The sequence below is a fragment of the Miscanthus floridulus genome, chromosome 18, assembly GCF_019320115.1.
Source record: "Miscanthus floridulus cultivar M001 chromosome 18, ASM1932011v1, whole genome shotgun sequence".
Lineage (NCBI taxonomy): Eukaryota > Viridiplantae > Streptophyta > Magnoliopsida > Poales > Poaceae > Miscanthus > Miscanthus floridulus.
The window spans coordinates 104512251-104530996 of NC_089597.1; the positions used below are offsets into that span (position 1 = coordinate 104512251).

Sequence of the window (18746 nt, forward strand, 5' to 3'; positions counted from 1 at the left end):
TTTCACAAGTGTGTGACATAGTTTTAGAAAGTCTATATGAGATTCAAGAAGTTGTGACTAGTGTTTGATAAAAATCTCTCAAATGGGAAAATGAGCTATGTAACAACTGTAGATCTTGCTGAGATGATCAAACTTGGTATTCAGAGTTTTTTCATCTGAGGTCATTTAGTGTCTCATTTGAGCAAGTTTGACCAAGTCAAATTTGGTCAAATGAAAAAACAACACTTTGACTCTAGTATTATGAACTCTAAATGACTTTAAATTGAAAAGTTTTGAATACCAAGTTTGTTAAACTCAAAAAGATCTACAATTTCTGTTTTGGTCAACTTTCCATTTGAGAAAGTTTGGATGGTTCAAATTTGTGATTTTTAAATTTCAACGCCTACAAACTAGTTTTTGGGACCCTAGATTGTCTCAAATTGAAAAGTTTTGAATACCAAGTTTGTTAAGCTCATCAATATCTACAATCCTTATATAGGCTATTTTTTTCATTTAACAAAGCTGTAAAACAAAAAATACTATATTTTCTTTATTTTTATAGGTTCAACAAAAATTTCCTGTCAATTTTGGTAAAAAACCGAGACAAAATTGAAACATTGACGTTACAATAATGTGATAATAAATTTCCTATCGAATAATAATAGTTTTATTAATTTTAAGTTATAAATATATTTTTGCATTAACGAAATACTTAGTATTAGTAACATTTATATTCTATATTCATAAAAGAAATTAAAAACTTTAGGTTACAAAATTTTCCTATTTACAATAAATAATTAGTTAATCAATTGTATTTTTTAAAATAAATATTGCAAAGTATTGAAGTTGCTATGGAATTAATTGATTAACCTAGTATTAAACAAAATCAAAATCTCAGGCCTTTCCAATTACGCTGGCGGGTTGCCAAAATTTTCAGGCCTTCAGTCCCGGCCCAGACCAAGAACTGGGACTAAAGGGTTGGCGGCAATTTCAGTGCCCGCCCAAAAATACCTTTAGTCCTGGCTGGTAACACCAGCCGGGACTAAAGGACATTTAGTCCCGGCTGGTTAGACCAACCGGGACTAAAGGGTTGCCCCCCGGTTGGTCTAACCAGCCGGGACTAAATGTCCTTTAGTCCCGGCTGGTGTTACCAGCCGGGACTAAAGGGTCCCGGCCTATATATATCGAACGTCTGTTCTGTTCATCTTCGATCTCGCCTTCGTCGCTCAGCCCCGCCCGGCCGCGCCATTCGCCGTCGTCGAGCTCGTCTGTGCCGCGCCACCGTCGTCTACCCCCGCCCGGCCACGCCATTCTCCCGGCCCGCAACGCCGCATCCCGTCTCCGCCGCCGCACCCGACCACACCCTCCGTCGCCGACGCTTCCCGCGCGCCCACCGTACGGCCTCCGTCGAGTACTCTGCTTGATCTGCTGCATGCTCTCGATCGGCCATGCTTTTTAGATTTTTTTACAAAGTCTCGGCTGTATGTTAGATTAAAATGTATTAAATTTTAATTAGTAGTTTATTATTGTTAGTTTTTTAGTTATTTCTTAGGTAGTTTTTGATATATTAGATTAAATGTATTAAAATTTAATTAGTATTTTATTTAGATAGTTTTTTTAGATAGTTTTTTATTATAGTTTTTGATATATGTTAGATTAAAATATATTATCTATTACTAGTTTATCTAATTTCATGTTAGATTTATTTAATTGGATTTAGTAATTATATATTCTATATATCTCTCTATATATATTATATCTAGAGAGAGATTCTATATGTATACATATGTACTTAATTATTTCTATATGTATATATACATGTACTTATTTTCATGTGTTGAGAGAGAGAAATTGTATCTAGATAAGAGACATTCTATGTGTATCACATGCATATCTAGACATATGCACTTATTTCTATGTGTTGAGAGAGAGAGAAAATATATTGTATCATTATATGTGTATATATATACATGTACTTATTTCCATGTTTTTGGATCGAAAGTGTTTTTGATTCGATTCCAAAGCCTATACCTTATTATTGTTTATCCTTATGAAATATTATGTGTTATTATATTTAATTGGATTTAGTAATTCTATATGTGTTATCACATGTACTTATGTTATGTACCATAGTAATTCTATCTATGTGTTATCTTGAAGATACAAATGGCTGGCCGTTCCAGCTTTAGTCCCGGTTACCGCGCCGGAACAACGATCCCGGGACTAAAGGTGCCACCTTTAGTCCCGGGTCATCGAGCCGGGACTAAAGAGGAACCTTTAGTCCCGGTTGGTGTTACCAACCAGGACTAAAGGCCCTCCAGCCGAGCAAACGTGGCCGCACCCTTTAGTCCCGGTTGGTAACCCCAACCGGGACTAAAGGTTCCTTTTCTTTTTCTTTTTTTTAATTTGTTTTCAGTTCAGTTACACGTATTTGTTTAATATATAATATGTTTTTATGTACGTATTCTACGCTGCTAATATAAATACACGCACGCATATAATTACATCTAATTCTTATCTCGAGCATTATTATATTCGAATAAAGTATGAACCTATATATATTATAGATATATATATGTATATATACAACACTTTCATAATCTTGTTCTCGAAAATAACGATATCAATAAACATTTAATTTACATCATTTATTCCTTAGGATCAAAGTAGAACTCGCCGTTGGGATTTAGCACTTTTTCTAGAAGATATCCTGCTATTGACTCTTGAACTGCTTTCAGATGGTCTTTTTGCATGACCCTTCGTTTCAACCATTCAGTCTTGCATTTGAAATAAAAGGAAAAGTATTAATACATATATATATATATATTCATTTAAAAATAAATAAAAAATTGATATATACGTACTCTGAGGACATCTTTAGGAGTTCTTCTTATGTGCGCAGTGATAAATTCACAAACGTAGTATCCACACAAGTTATTACCTGGTTCCTGCCGCAAACACCACTGTACGAGAAGAAGATTATTCTCATCATCTCACACGTAAATTGAAGTACGATATAGTAATTAAACACGTGGGGAAGTGTATATAGTACAACTTACTGGTATTTCAACTACATTAAGTGGTGCCTTGCAATCCTTGCGATGTTGCCGAATAAACTCTTTCCAAACCCTATGTGCGACCAATAATGTACGATCGTTAATAAATTATGGCAAAGTCTATTCAATAATAGTTGTGCGCGAGAGATCGAAATTACCCCTGGATAATGTCTATCATATCTTGGTATAGTGCCCGCTCTTTTCTCAACGAGTCAAAGATTACTAACCGACTTGAGTTTAACTCAATGACAATGAGTATCCAGTGAAACCTGTATTGGTTTATACACACACGTACATGCATATAAGTTGTATTGATATTACATAAAATGTGTAGACTACATTATTATTAACACTTACTCAAAGCTGTACGGGAAAAGTATTGTTGTCTTGTCGTGCTGCTTCACTGAAGAACATCATGATATTCTCCTGTGCTTCAGATACCCACCGCTCCTTGACAATAATACCGGTTTTGAATACGATATAAGGATCAATGAAGCCAACACTGGTGTCTTGTATTCTTTGGAGCTCTGACATCTGGAATCTGTATATAAATATAAGTTACATGTGAGGATAATTATATACACGTACGCATGGAAGTGAGTTTATTAAATAAAAGTAAGAATCACTTACAAACAAAAGGAGCTAATGATTGATTTGTCCAGAGCGTCCAAGTGGAATAGTTGATGCAATTCTTCGAAACTAATATGTAAGATGTCATCGCCACGGAAGTAATGATGGTCTCTAAATCTGACAAAGATCCACTGCTCACCCCTGCCACACGCCTGCATGTACCACTTGTTGAGCAAGTACATTTGCGTACCCAATTCATTCAGAGCCGCAGGGTTGTACAGACTTTTGCCATATTTATAAGTCTTCCAGGTATCAACTTCTAGGTTCTGGATTGGAGCTTTGCCCGTCAATTGATCCAAGGTTAAACCAGTATCTTTAAAAAAAGCATTAAGGGCTTGAACCGACACTTCTCCAGAGTTGTCTGGTCGATAGACTTCTATGTTGGAACCATATTCATTAGCAACAACAAGATTTTGCATTGGTTGCTTCTGTTGTCCGAGCTGTGGGACATCCTTCCCTGATGCTCTTTTCCTTTTCTTACCTGCATCATGTGACTTCACGAGGGAGCGGTCATAGTCTGATAGTGGCGAAGGCTTACGAAGTTCAATCATCTTTTTCTTGTGAGCATCGACCTTCTGCCTCAGCACCTCTCGTGGTAGGTAAAAGTACGGCTTCTCCTTAAGCTTCGCTTGACTCTTGTTTTTGGTATCTATAAAAAAATCTTTCACTTTTTTGTCTTCTTCAGCTGCTATTTGCTCATCAGTCTTTTCAGGAAGTATTTCTTGAGAAATAACTCTTTTTCTCGGGGTCTTCTTTGCCGCCGGGACCTTAGACGTCTTTGTAGTGCGTCGCTGTGGAGGGGGTGGGGGCAGGTGTTGGAGACCGGCGTGGAGGCGATGTGGCCGGTGTTGGTGGAGATCGGCGTGGAGGCGTTGGAGATCGTTGTGGAGGCGGTGGGGCCGGTGTAGGAGTTGGAGATCGTTGTGGAGGCGATGGGGCCGGTGTAGGAGTTGGCGATCGCCGTGGGGATGAAGTCGTCTCGCCCCCCGCGACGCTGTGATGAGATGGGGAATGAATGATTAGGCTAGGCTGGGGGGAGACCCTGCTACAAAAACAAGTTGTGTGTCAATTATTTTTGAAGCCAATAGAAAATTAATGGAAAATAATATTTCATTCACTTTCATTCGTACCTAGGGTGAGGTAGGGGAAGCGGTGGCGCCCCAGGAATGATGATGAAGCGTTTGCGCCATTGAATAAATGTCTTCTCTGCTTCTCCTAGTGTCTTCTCCCCATTCACCGCCTTCAATGTCAAGAGGAACATTGCTGTAACCTTTGAGCACTCTATCGACCGAGACGCTAGCATATCCAGGTTGAATAACTGACCCATGGATTCTTGGTGTCTTCGTTCGGTCTATTGGAGATACAACCCCGACAGCCACCATGATTGATGCATTATTACCATCTAGAATGTGCAGCTCACATGTTGTTAGAGGCTCGATAATGTCATCAACAGGGAAGCGCAACCCAGCGTCGTCTTGAATAACTAGCAGCTCCGTAGAAGCACAACTGCTTTTCATCTGACCAACAGGGCTAATGGTGACTCTCGGCGTTGATTGCGATTGCATTTGACTCATTGCTAGCTGCACTTGCCTCTTGACCTCCTCCTGCATTCTTGCCTCAAGAGATTTTTCTCGTTCACGTGATTCAAGCAATGCTTGTCGTGACTCATCAACAAATTGCTCCAATGCACGGATTCGTTCTGCCTCCTCATCCTTCTTTCTCTAGTGGCTTCTGTAGGTATCCTTGTCTGCTGGGAATGCGTGTAGCCACGGAACCGCCCCATAGCCTCTTGTTCGACCACCGTGTTCGGGATTCTCTAGGGCATATGTCAATTCATCCTTCTCTGTTGGGCTTGAAAACACCACTATTAGCTTCTTCCCTAGCACGGGCTAGTCTCTGTGTTGCTCTCTCAATTTTTTGGCCGAAAATTAGCTTGCTAGTGTCTGGGTCTAGGCTTCCCCCATGAGCGTAGAACCAATTCTTCGTGCGTTGAGGCCAGTTCTTCTCTATTGTTTCAGGTATGATTCCATTGGCAGTAATCTCTGCTTCTAGGTTCTGCCACTTGGGAATAGCACTCCTATAACCACCTGATCCCATGCGATGATGGTATTGCTTCTGTCGGGCATTCTGCCGATTCCTCATCACATGTTCCTCACTGTCTTGAGATGTCTTGTATTCTACGAAGGCATCCCAATGGGACTCCAACTTGACAAACGCCATTAGCATTGAAATTCGGCGTAGCATTCTTCAAGATAAACTTTTTATACAATGTCTTCTTCCAACTCTGGAACAATGTTGCCATCTTCTTCATTGTCCAATCCCTCACTAGCTCCTTCAAAGCATCATCTGCTTGTAATGTGCAATGCTGAGTGATATCTCTCCAAGCTAGGTTCTTGTCATGATCAGATACAAAACTAACATTAGGAGCGGATATCTTCTGCTTCCATTCACGAGCACTAACTGGGATCCTATCCCTTACAATGAACCCACATTGATTGACATATGTCTGAGCATGTGGTCCCAATGGTTTGCCGGTGTCGGTGTCGAATTCTGATATTATGAAATGGCCCTCTAATGGCTTTTTTGGCCCTCGGACTTTCCTACTTTTGTCGGTGGTTGATGTAGATCCAGAGACCGGCTACATGAGTAGAAACACAACGATTAACAACAAATATACGTACGCATGCATCTATAAGAGATGATAGATAATCGAATATACCTCGCCAGTATTTTCTTGCACGACAATTTGTTGATCTTCAACCACCGGCATATTCAGGATATCCTCATAATCAGCAAAGTACTGACTCGTGTCATCTACATCCACATTGGTGCCGGCGTTGATAATATCCGCCATTATGTCATCACTCAAGTTATCATCCAGGAGCAGCCATTTGTATCTTCAAGATAACACATAGATAGAATTACTATGGTACATAACATAAGTACATGTGATAACACATATAGAATTACTAAATCCAATTAAATATAATAACACATAATATTTCATAAGGATAAACAATAATAAGGTATAGGCTTTGGAATCGAATCAAAAACACTTTCGATCCAAAAACATGGAAATAAGTACATGTATATATATACACATATAATGATACAATATATTTTCTCTCTCTCTCAACACATAGAAATAAGTGCATATGTCTAGATATGCATGTGATACACATAGAATGTCTCTTATCTAGATACAATTTTCTCTCTCTCTCAACACATGAAAATAAGTACATGTATATATACATATAGAAATAATTAAGTACATATGTATACATATAGAATCTCTCTCTAGATATAATATATATAGAGAGATAGAATATATAATTACTAAATCCAATTAAATAAATCTAACATGAAATTAGATAAACTAGTAATAGATAATATATTTTAATCTAACATATATCAAAAACTATAATAAAAAACTATCTAAAAAAACTATCTAAATAAAATACTAATTAAATTTTAATACATTTAATCTAATATATCAAAAACTACCTAAGAAATAACTAAAAAACTAACAATAATAAACTACTAATTAAAATTTAATACATTTTAATCTAACATACAGCCGAGACTTTGTAAAAAAATCTAAAAAGCATGGCCGATCGAGAGCATGCAGCAGATCAAGCAGAGTACTCGACGGAGGCCGTACGGTGGGCGCGCGGGAAGCGTCGGCGACGGAGGGTGTGGTCGGGTGCGGCGGCGGAGACGGGATGCGGCGTTGCGGGCCGGGAGAATGGCGTGGCCGGGCGGGGGTAGACGACGGTGGCGCGGCACAGACGAGCTCGACGACGGCGAATGGCGCGGCCGGGCAGGGCTGAGCGACGAAGGCGAGATCGAAGATGAACAGAACAGACGTTCGATATATATAGGCCGGGACCCTTTAGTCCCGGCTGGTAATACCAGCCGGGACTAAAGGACATTTAGTCCCGGCTGGTTAGACCAACCGGGGGGCAACCCTTTAGTCCCGGTTGGTCTAACCAGCCGGGACTAAATGTCCTTTAGTCCCGGCTGGTGTTACCAGCCGGGACTAAAGGTATTTTTGGGCGGGCACTGAAATTGCCGCCAACCCTTTAGTCCCAGTTCTTGGTCTGGGCCGGGACTGAAGGCCTGAAAATTTTGGCAACCCGCCAGCGTAATTGGAAAGGCCTGAGATTTTGATTTTGTTTAATACTAGGTTAATCAATTAATTCCATAGCAACTTCAATACTTTGCAATATTTATTTTAAAAAATACAATTGATTAACTAATTATTTATTGTAAATAGGAAAATTTTGTAACCTAAAGTTTTTAATTTCTTTTATGAATATAGAATATAAATGTTACTAATACTAAGTATTTCGTTAATGCAAAAATATATTTATAACTTAAAATTAATAAAACTATTATTATTCGATAGGAAATTTATTATCACATTATTGTAACGTCAATGTTTCAATTTTGTCTCGGTTTTTTACCAAAATTGACAGGAAATTTTTGTTGAACCTATAAAAATAAAGAAAATATAGTATTTTTTGTTTTACAGCTTTGTTAAATGAAAAAAATAGCCTATATAAGGATTGTAGATATTGATGAGCTTAACAAACTTGGTATTCAAAACTTTTCAATTTGAGACAATCTAGGGTCCCAAAAACTAGTTTGTAGGCGTTGAAATTTAAAAATCACAAATTTGAACCGTCCAAACTTTCTCAAATGGAAAGTTGACCAAAACAGAAATTGTAGATCTTTTTGAGTTTAACAAACTTGGTATTCAAAACTTTTCAATTTAAAGTCATTTAGAGTTCATAATACTAGAGTCAAAGTGTTGTTTTTTCATTTGACCAAATTTGACTTGGTCAAACTTGCTCAAATGAGACACTAAATGACCTCAGATGAAAAAACTCTGAATACCAAGTTTGATCATCTCAGCAAGATCTACAGTTGTTACATAGCTCATTTTCCCATTTGAGAGATTTTTATCAAACACTAGTCACAACTTCTTGAATCTCATATAGACTTTCTAAAACTATGTCACACACTTGTGAAATTTGAACTACATTTTGTTCAAGCTTTCTCAAATGAAAAAATGACCTATATAAGGATTGTAGATATTGATGAGCTTAACAAACTTGGTATTCAAAACTTTTCAATTTGAGACAATATAGGGTCCCGAAAACTAGTTTGTAGGCGTTGAAATTTAAAAATCACAAATTTGAACCATCCAAACTTTCTCAAATGGAAAGTTGACCAAAACAACAATTGTAGATCTTTTTGAGTTTAACAAACTTGGTATTCAAAACTTTTCAATTTGAAGTCATTTAGAGTTCATAATACTAGAATCAAAGTGTTGTTTTTTCATTTGACCAAATTTGACTTGGTCAAACTTGCTCAAATGAGACACTAAATGGCCTCAGATGAAAAAACTCTGAATACCAAGTTTGATCATCTCAGCAAGATCTACAGTTGTTACATAGCTCATTTTCCCATTTGAGAGATTTTTATCAAACACTAGTCACAACTTCTTGAATCTCATATAGACTTTCTAAAACTATGTCACACACTTGTGAAATTTGAACTACATTTTGTTCAAGCTTTCTCAAATGAAAAAATGGCCTATATAAGGATTGTAGATATTGATGAGCTTAACAAATTTGGTATTCAATACTTTTCAATTTGAGACAATCTAGGGTCCCGAAAACTAGTTTGTAGGCGTTGAAATTTAAAAATCACAAATTTGAACCGTCCAAACTTTCTCAAATGGAAAGTTGACCAAAACAATAATTGTAGATCTTTTTGAGTTTAACAAACTTGGTCAAACTTGCTCAAATGAGACACTAAATGACCTCAGATGAAAAAACAATTGTGAAGTCATAACATATTACATAATATCCGTCTCTAAAACATAATATATTAAACATGCATCGTTGTATCATGCGGGCACAACAATGAATTTCTTCTTGACGTATGACCCTTGGTTATGATCTTGTCGTAACCATGGAGTGTCTTCATCATTTAACATGATGCTTGGATCTTTCTTCACTATGAAGGGTGGAATTCGGACATTTCTTTCATAATCTTCTGACATGTCTGACTTGTCTTCAATTCTCACTATATTTATTTTCCCAGAAAGAACTATGTGGCACTTTGGCTCATTGATCATTGAGTTGATGTCTTCGGTTTTTCCTCTCTTTGATTTTGTAGACATGTCTTTCACATAGAACACCTGACTCACATCGGCAGCAAGGACGAATGGTTCGTCTTTGTACCCAATATTGTTGAGGTCCATTGTTGTCATTCCATACTCTTTGTCGACTGTTACCCCTCCTCCGGTCAGCTTCACCCATTGGCACCGGAACAAAGGGACTTTAAAATTAGGTGTGTAGTCTAGTTCCCATATATCTTGTATGCGGCCATAATATATTTGTATATTCCCATTTGGATCTGTGCCATCTATGCGAACACCACTATTTTGATTGGTGCTCCTTTTATCTTGGACAACTGTGTAAAATGTATTCCCATTTATCTCGTACCCTTGGTACATGAGGATATGCCATGATGGTTGCCTAGCCAATAAATACAGTTGCTCATCAATATTGTCATCGCCTTGACATTCTTTTCGCAACCAACCCCTGAAACTTTCCATGTGCTGACGCCTAATCCAAGCTTCAGTCTTCCCTAGAAACTTGGATCGTAAGAACTCCTTATGTATCTCGATGTACGGATGCACCAATGATGAGTTCTGAAGAATTGTGTAGTGTGCTTTATTGAAATAATCGTCTTCCATGCCAATATATGTTTTCTTCCCCTAAAGTTCCTTTACCACTGAGTCTCCCCTCGTGTCGCGATTCAGGAACGCCAATCGGGGTAAGGTCAGGAATAAAGTCAACACAGAACTCAATGACCTCCTCTGTTCCATAGCCCTGGGCGATGCTTTTTCAGGCTTAGAACAGGCTTTCACATATTTCTTCAAGACTCCCATAAACCTCTCGAAGGGGAACATGTTATGTAAGAACACAGGTCTAAGAATACTAATCTCCTTCACCAAATGAACTAGGAGGTGTGTCATGATATTAAAGAAGGATGGAGGGAACACCAACTCAAAGCTGACAAGACATTGAACCACATCATTCTGTAGAGTAGCTAGTTCCACTGGATTGATTGCCTTCTGAGAAATTGCATTGAGGAATGCACATAGCTTCACGGTGGCTAGACGTACATGTGGAGGTAGAATTCCTCTTAAAGCAACTGGAAGCAATTGCGTCATAAGCACGTGGCAGTCGTGGGACTTTAAGTTTAGGAATTTCTTATCTGGCACATTTATTATACCCTTTATATTGGAGGAGAATCCTGATGGGACCTTGATGCTGCTTAGACATTCAAACATGCTATCCCTCTCTTCTTTGCTAAGCGTGTAGCTAGCAGGACTTAAGTAATGACGTCCATCATCTGTCTTCTCTGGATGAAGGTTGTCTCGTTCTTTCATGCCCTGCAAGTCCTGACGTGCTTCAAGTGAATCCTTTGGCTTCCCGTACACACCCATGAATCCTAACAGGTTCACACAAAGATTCTTTGTCAGGTGCATCACGTCGATTGCGTTGTGGATCTCTAGGACTTGCCAATAGGGTAGCTCCCAAAAGATGGACTTCTTCTTCCACATGGGTGCGTGCCCCTTAGCATCTTTGGGAACAGATTCGCTGCCTTGTCCCTTTCCAAATACTACTTTCACATCCTTGACCATTGCGAGTACATCTTCCCCGGTTCGGTTATGAGGCTTCTTTCGGTGGTCTGGCTTACCTTTAAAATGCTTACCTTTCTTTCTTACTTGGTGATTCAAAGGAAGGAATCGACGATGGCCAAGGTACATGACCTTTCGACATCTTTTCAAATATATACTGTCAAGGTCATCAAAACAATGTGTGCATGCATTATATCCTTTGTTTGTCTGACCTGAAAGATTACTTAAAGCAGGCCAATCAATGATTGTTACGAACAACATTGCTCGTAGGTCAAAGTGTTCTTGTTTGTACTCATCCTAGACACGTACACCTGGTTTGTTCCATAAAACTAGAAGTTCTTCAACTAATGGCTTCAGATAGACATCAATGTCGTTGCCAGGTTGCCTCGGACCTTGGATGAGGATCGGCATCATAATGAACTTCCGCTTCATGCATAACCATGGAGGAAGGTTGTAGATACATAGAGTAACTGGCCAAGTGCTATGACTAGTGCTCTGCTCCCCAAAAGGATTCATACCATCTGTACTTAAGGCGAACCTTAAGTTTCTAGCCTCATTTGCAAACTCTGGAAATTCCCTGTCTATCGCTCTCCACTGGGACCCATCAGCTGGGTGTCTCAGCATATTGTCTACCTTACGGTCTTCTTTATGCCACCGCAACAACTTTGCATGGTCTTTATTTCTGAACAAACGTTTTAAGCGTGGTATTATAGGAGCATACCACATAACCTTGGCAGGGATTTTCTTTCTAGGACGTTGTTCACCCTCGACGTCACCAGGATCATCGCACCTGATCTTATACCGTGATGCTTTACATACCGGGCATTCATCCAAATTCTCGTATTCATTGCCATGGTAGAGGATGCAGTCATTAGGACATGCATGTATCTTCTAGATTTTTAATCCCAATGGGCAGACAACCTTTTTTGCTTCGTACGTAGTGGTGGGCAATTCATTTGGCTTCGGAAGCATCTTCTTTATGAGGTTCAATAAATTCCCAAATGCCTTGTCGGATATACCATTCTTTGCCTTCCACTGTAGCAATTCCAGTGTTGTACCCAGCTTTTTTTGCCCCTCTTCGGCCGTCGGGTATAGCAACTTCCTATGATCCTCAAGCATGCGCTCGAACTTAACTTTCTCTTTTTCACTTTCCAATTCTTGTTGTGCATCACGAATGGCATCGCCAAGAGCATCACCGAGATCATCTTCTACCGCTACCTCTTCTTCATCTCCCCCCATTGTAGTATCATCAAAGGCACCATACTGAGCAATAATGTCATCAATGTCTAAATCTTCTCCTTCACCTTCTTCCATCATTACCCCGCTTTCTCCATGCTTAGTCCAACATATATAGTTTGACATGAAACCTGACTTAAGCAAATGTGAATGAAGACTCATTGAGCTTGAATATTCCTTTAAATTCTTACATAGGGCACATGGACAGCACATGAAACCATCCCGCTTATTTGCCTCGGCCACACCTAAGAAATAGTGCAAGCCCTCAATAAAGTCTTGGGAGCGGCGATCGGCATTGTACATCCAATGGCGTGACATAATCTGTATTACACGACAAATTATGAAAACCTTAAACATAATTAAGTATTTTATTACACAACATAAATGACACACACACGGTTGATTAATTAACTAAGCCTGGCTACAACGTAAGCAATCCCAACTATCACTAAACAAACTAAAACTACAATGCACTTCAGTAACATAATTATTTCGTGATCGTACGCAACTAAAACAGACAAATCATTCTTCTATTGAATATCAATAAGCTTCTCCTGCTGGCTCACTGACTCATCAGCAGCAGCCGCTACCTCAAGCGCACCCAAATTCTGCACGTATGTAGCATAATCTTCCTCCCAGTACCAACCATCGCATCCATTGCCCTTCCACTGAAATTAAATCCAAAAAATATTTAGTCAAAAATATTCAAGAAAAGCAGGTCAATTAGCCATAAATAAAAAATGCGTAAGAAACTCACATCGCGATCCGGGCACTTATAGAAAACACGACCCTTGTTGGGTCCCTGTCTCTTGACTCGGTACTCCATCACAATCTTCTGCTTACACTTGCCGCAGATAATGTGAGGGAGTTTTGGCCTCAGTCGTTTCGCAACCGAACGAGAGGCCGAGGATCCGGTACCAGTTGTCATCTACTTTCTATACTTATTTTTGCAAACTAGTATAAATTTCATATTTTCTAAAATGATATATTTAACCTAAACTAGTACGGATTTCACATGTTTCAATAAATAACCATCCGTACTAGTTGACCTTGCTTACGTGATCATCTCGCGAGCATTTCTCCACCGGACGGCACCGTACTTGACCAAGGAAGAGCTCCGATTCTACGAGAAATGGAACACGGTCTTCCACGACCGTTGCCGTTCTCCCTCGTAGAATCAAAGCTCCTCCTTGACGTCCGTTACCGCTCGGCAGAGAACATGCTCGCCGAGATGAACACGGTCCGCAAGTTCAACTAGTACGGATTTTCTACAATTTTCTAAGTTTTTCATTTCATGGAAAAATTAATTCTAAGATCACGTAAGCCACCGGGGACGAGGATGGCGCGTGCTCCAGCGAGGACGAGCGAGGCGTGATTTTGATGAACTAATTTAACTTTTGTTTATCCAAACATATATGCTAATCATCATGTGATTTTGAGCTAAAAATGACATAAAATCATAATAAAGTCCAACATATAAAGTTACACATGCATCTACATCGCAAAATGAGATAAGCTACTGACAAAACATAAGAGGATTAAGTTTCTTACCTCCAAAATCGAAGAGCAACACCAATGGAGGGGGAGAGAGTAAGAACAACAGCAAGCTGAAGAACAGAGGCTGTGAGTTTGAATGCAATGGCTCGGGCTCGGGGAGGAAGAAATGAGCTGAATTATAGGCCGGGATAATTAGTCCCGGTTAGGGGTCCAAACCGGGACTAAAGATTAATCTTTATTCCCGGGGCATCACCCAAACCGGGACTAAAAGCTTTAGTCCCGGTTGGTATTACCAACCGGGACTAAAGGTAAACCTTTAGTCCCGGTTGATAATACCAGCCGGGACTAAAGATCCCTACCCCGCGGAGGACCGTTGGGCAGGGACCTTTAGTCACGGTTGGTATTACCAACCGGGACTAAAGGGTCCTTTAGTCCCAGGGACAAAAAAATGCCGAGACTAATGCCAAATTAGAACATCGTTCTAAAGTCTGTTCTCTAATAGTGATTCCTTCTCTATTCTCACTGATGATGAATGGAGTTCTCTTCTCCCCTACATACTCCTTTCCCGGCCTTCAAGAGTTAGCTGGTGAACAAAATCCTTCTTTATCAGAAAAAGAAAAGAAAAGGGAAAGAAAGCGGGGAGAATAATTGAGAGGCCTGGCAATATGATAATGCAAAGTCCATCAACAAAATCCACGCACGTGGGGCCGGCCTGCTGCCCGCTACTTTCCAAAAGGAGACGCTCTCGGTGTGGCTAGCCTGGAAGCGGCGCCTCGAGCTCGCAGAGGGTCGACGTCGTCGTCACGCTAGCTAGCTTGTCGTCGGAAAAGACCGTCCTCTCCTCTCCATCAATCCTCCCTAGTCACACCTTGCATGTATATGTTCTCACCTAGAGAACCAACACGTACGTAGACGTAGGTATATATGTTTGTTATCAACAAAAAAAAGGTAGGTATGCATAGGTGACTACACGTGAGCTTTTGTTTCGAATGTGAAATTTTATTTCATTCGCGTGTCTCAAGCAAGATGTATGTGTACACACAAACAGCCTGTTCGTTTCGGCTTATACGCGATCGTGGATTATAAGCTGCAACAGTACTCTTCTCTCACACCAAAGTCATGCATGTAATGCATGCTAGTATTTTGTTTGTTCTGGTGCAATACTCTTTGTTAATTTATCCTGTACTTTACCTGATGGTCAGATGCTTGAGTTCTTAGGTGATATACCGTATTCAGTCCTGCCTTGATTTTTTCCTCCATGAAGCTAATCGCAGCCTTATTACATGCTCATAAACCAACGATGAAGATCGTTGCCTGAAAACATACTCTATTTCAGACACCTGAAATATAGCAAGTTTCTTCATGACCTATAGGACTAGATAACGTGCATTGTACGACTCTCGCAAACTTGTACTAGCAATCTAGCAAATAGCATGGCAGATAGTCGCGTCGATTATATTTGCTAGTGGAAGCGGCGCAGCGTGAGTGCGCGCGACAACTTTAGGGAGAAGTCTACGACGACGAGCTTGTTGCGTTGCGTGGGCGGGAGCTTTTTATGAGGAGTTGGGGCCGAGTCACGAAACCAGAAGGCGCGCAGCAGGAAGCAGGCTGGCCCCCGGCCATGGCCATGATTGCCTCCCACCAAAGCACTACTGGTATGCAGCACCAAACCCTTTCCAGCTTTGCTTTATTTCTTCTTCCTCCACTGCCGTGCCCGTGCAGAAATTCCTGGAGCATATGACTTCTCCATGGCTGCTAGCAAGCTGATGGCTCCGTCAGGCGTCATATCCTGCAAGGGTCTCAACTCTCAAATCTCAGCAAGAGCGCTAGCTACCCTAGATTTTCTATATGGAAATTTGGCAATGGATTCTGGTGTCTGGGGAAGAAGATGGGCATCGATCTCGGCCTAAACATACATTCTCCAAATATCCACCACCGCTCATATGCTGATTACATCTCAGATCACGGAAGACGGTTCATAATCATAACTGACAGCCTGTGTGCTATGTACCACACGTATTCCCTCCCTCCGTTTTTACTCTACTAGGTAAACATAATGTACATTTAGTCCAGGTTGGTGTTGCAAACCAAGACTAAAGGGTCTACATCAGTCCTAGTTGGTTCGGTTGGTGCTACCAACTAGGACTGATGTAGACCCTTTAGTCTTGGTTAATTAGTGTTACCAATCAGGACTGAAGGTCTTTCGATGTCCATAAAACTTGGACCCAGGACTAATATGCTGAACCGAAGGTCTGCTCTCTCTATTAGTGACAGCAAAAGCTACGTACTTAGAATCCAGCGACTTACAATTTGGACTGGAGGGACTACAAGGCTATAAGGTTCTGAAGGTCAAAAATTCTATAACATGTAACATAGGATTTGTACATAAAGAAGAAGAAGAAATAAAATGGTGACCGGCGACTCGGTGAGGATCACATACGACAAGGTAGGGTCTCTACTCTACGTACCATAGCTTAATTTTGTTGCAGCATGATCGTCGTCTCCTTTGCATCCTGGCTTTTTCTGCATTGCTTTTGCTACGTCGCCGCCATGAATCGAGGCATGGAGCTTTATTATTATTAGCGTAGTTGTGCCATATCTTAATTTTTTATCCGTCCTTGGCTCCTTGCCACTGCAAAAGTAAAGTACTCCTCCGTAACCACTGCATGCACTCTGTCTATGTCCCCACAAAACTTGCCGAATTTCAAATAAGCCCATTGGCATTGGTTAGAAAAAACACTGCTCCATGTGGTGTGAGTAGCTAGGGCGCCATTTAAGTGGCCTGGACTGATGCATGTGTGGCCCCTGTGGTGTTTGGGAACTTGGAAGGATTATGCCCGCGAATATTCCGGCCCGTTTTGGAGCCTTCGCTCTGTAGCGAACAAACAGAGTGCAGGGTGGACGCAATGCTGTAGCCGGGTCTACGACTACAAGCTGAGGGTAGTAGGAACAGTTGGCTAGTTGCCAGTTGGTGACCCTTCCAATGGCACCATGGCAGAGCCATGATCTTGCTATGCGGTCTAGCCGTGGATCCATCGTCGAGAGGATGAGAACGGTGACGAGGAGTACGTACTACTCTAACCCTACTCGATGGATCCATGCATGCTGCTTGCAGGTGTTGTTGGGCTAATCGTTATTGTGCACATGTATGTGACGTTGATGCAACGGTTATCCAAGTCAAGGCAGTGGGCGGCAATTTGGAGTTTGAAAGAGGACAGGGTTGTCGGGCACACGGTGAGCACATTCCCACGTCATGCACTCGTAGGCAGTTGTGTTGAGTTACATTGTATCACTGTGTTAAGTGTATTACTTTTATATAAAAATGCTAGGCTAACTCATGTTTGTGTTAGTACGTAAGTTAAGGTGTGGTTAGCACCTGAGAACTCCATGTGTTCACCTTTGTACTGTCTAGAACAATCAGAGGAAAATAGCTCTGCCATCTGTGTGTTCTGTGTTCATCGCATTTTCATTCTCGCGTGTTCTTCATTCTTGATAGGATAGCCACCTAAATTGATGTGTGATCTGTGATCTATAAGGCCTACATTTGGTATCAGAGCCTTGATCATGCATCAAAGTTGATTCCTTGTTCTTGGAGATGGGAGATCGGAGTGCGGGGAGCGGCGAGCGGCGGTGCACGCGGCGGGGGAGTCGGCGGCAATGGGCAGTTAGCCTATCCGTCGCTGACGGCGACCAACTACACCAGCTGGAGCATTTGACTTCAAGCCATCATGGAGGATCAGGGAGTCTGGGAGGTGGTGGAGCCGGCTGAGGGGACGACAGAGGCGCAGACGGTAGGCGTTGTCTGGCAAAGACAAGAAGGTTCGCGCGCATCTGCTCCATTGTCTGCCGGACGATTTGCTGATGCAAGTTGCCAAGAAGAAGACGGGCAAGGAAGTCTGGGACTGCCTCAAGTCGAGATTTGTGGGCGCGGATCGAGTCAAGGAAGCGCGCCTGCAAACTCTGAAAGGCGAGTTCGACGCGTTGAAGATGAAGGACGAGGAGCCCCTGGACCAGTATGCCAGAAAACTGACAGCGATGTCAGTCAAGTACGGCAATCTTGGGGGAACGCTGGATGATGCTGCGCTCGTCAAGAAACTGTTCGACACTGTGCCGAACGGTTCATCAACGTGGTGGCCGGCATCGAGCAGTTCTATGACTTGAAGACCTTGCCGTTCGAGGAGGCGATCGGGAGGTTGAAAGCCTACGAGGAGCGCACTCAGCGGGGAGCCAGGAGCGGGAAGTCGAGGGCGGCCAACTGCTGCTCACTTCAGGCTGAGTGGGAAGCACGCTAGAGGAGATCTGGTGGTGACTCTTCAGGGGAAGGGGAGATCACAGGAGGGCGGCAGCCAAGGGAGAGGCCGGGGCCGAGGGAAGAGGTCGTGGTCGAGGCGGCAGCGGTCGTGGTGATGCTAGGGGCAGGGACGGTGGCGGGAAGCTGTGACAAAAGCCACATTCAGTGCTTCAAATGTCACAAACATGGCCACTATGCCAATCGCTGTCCGGAGGAGAAGAAGGGCGGTGATGAAGCACACCTTGTCCGAGCTGATGATGTTGAGCCAGCGCTGATGCTTGCGATCACGGAGGAGCCGGAGTCGCTCAAGCTCACGCCACGAGTGACCATGGGT

General features: G+C 41.6%; 1 pseudogene; it reads left to right on the forward strand.

The window, feature by feature from the left end:
- Window positions 1–17211: 17211 nt before the first annotated feature.
- LOC136524311 (uncharacterized) lies at window positions 17212–18413 on the forward strand (annotated as a pseudogene).
- The last annotated feature ends 333 nt before the right edge of the window (window positions 18414–18746 follow it).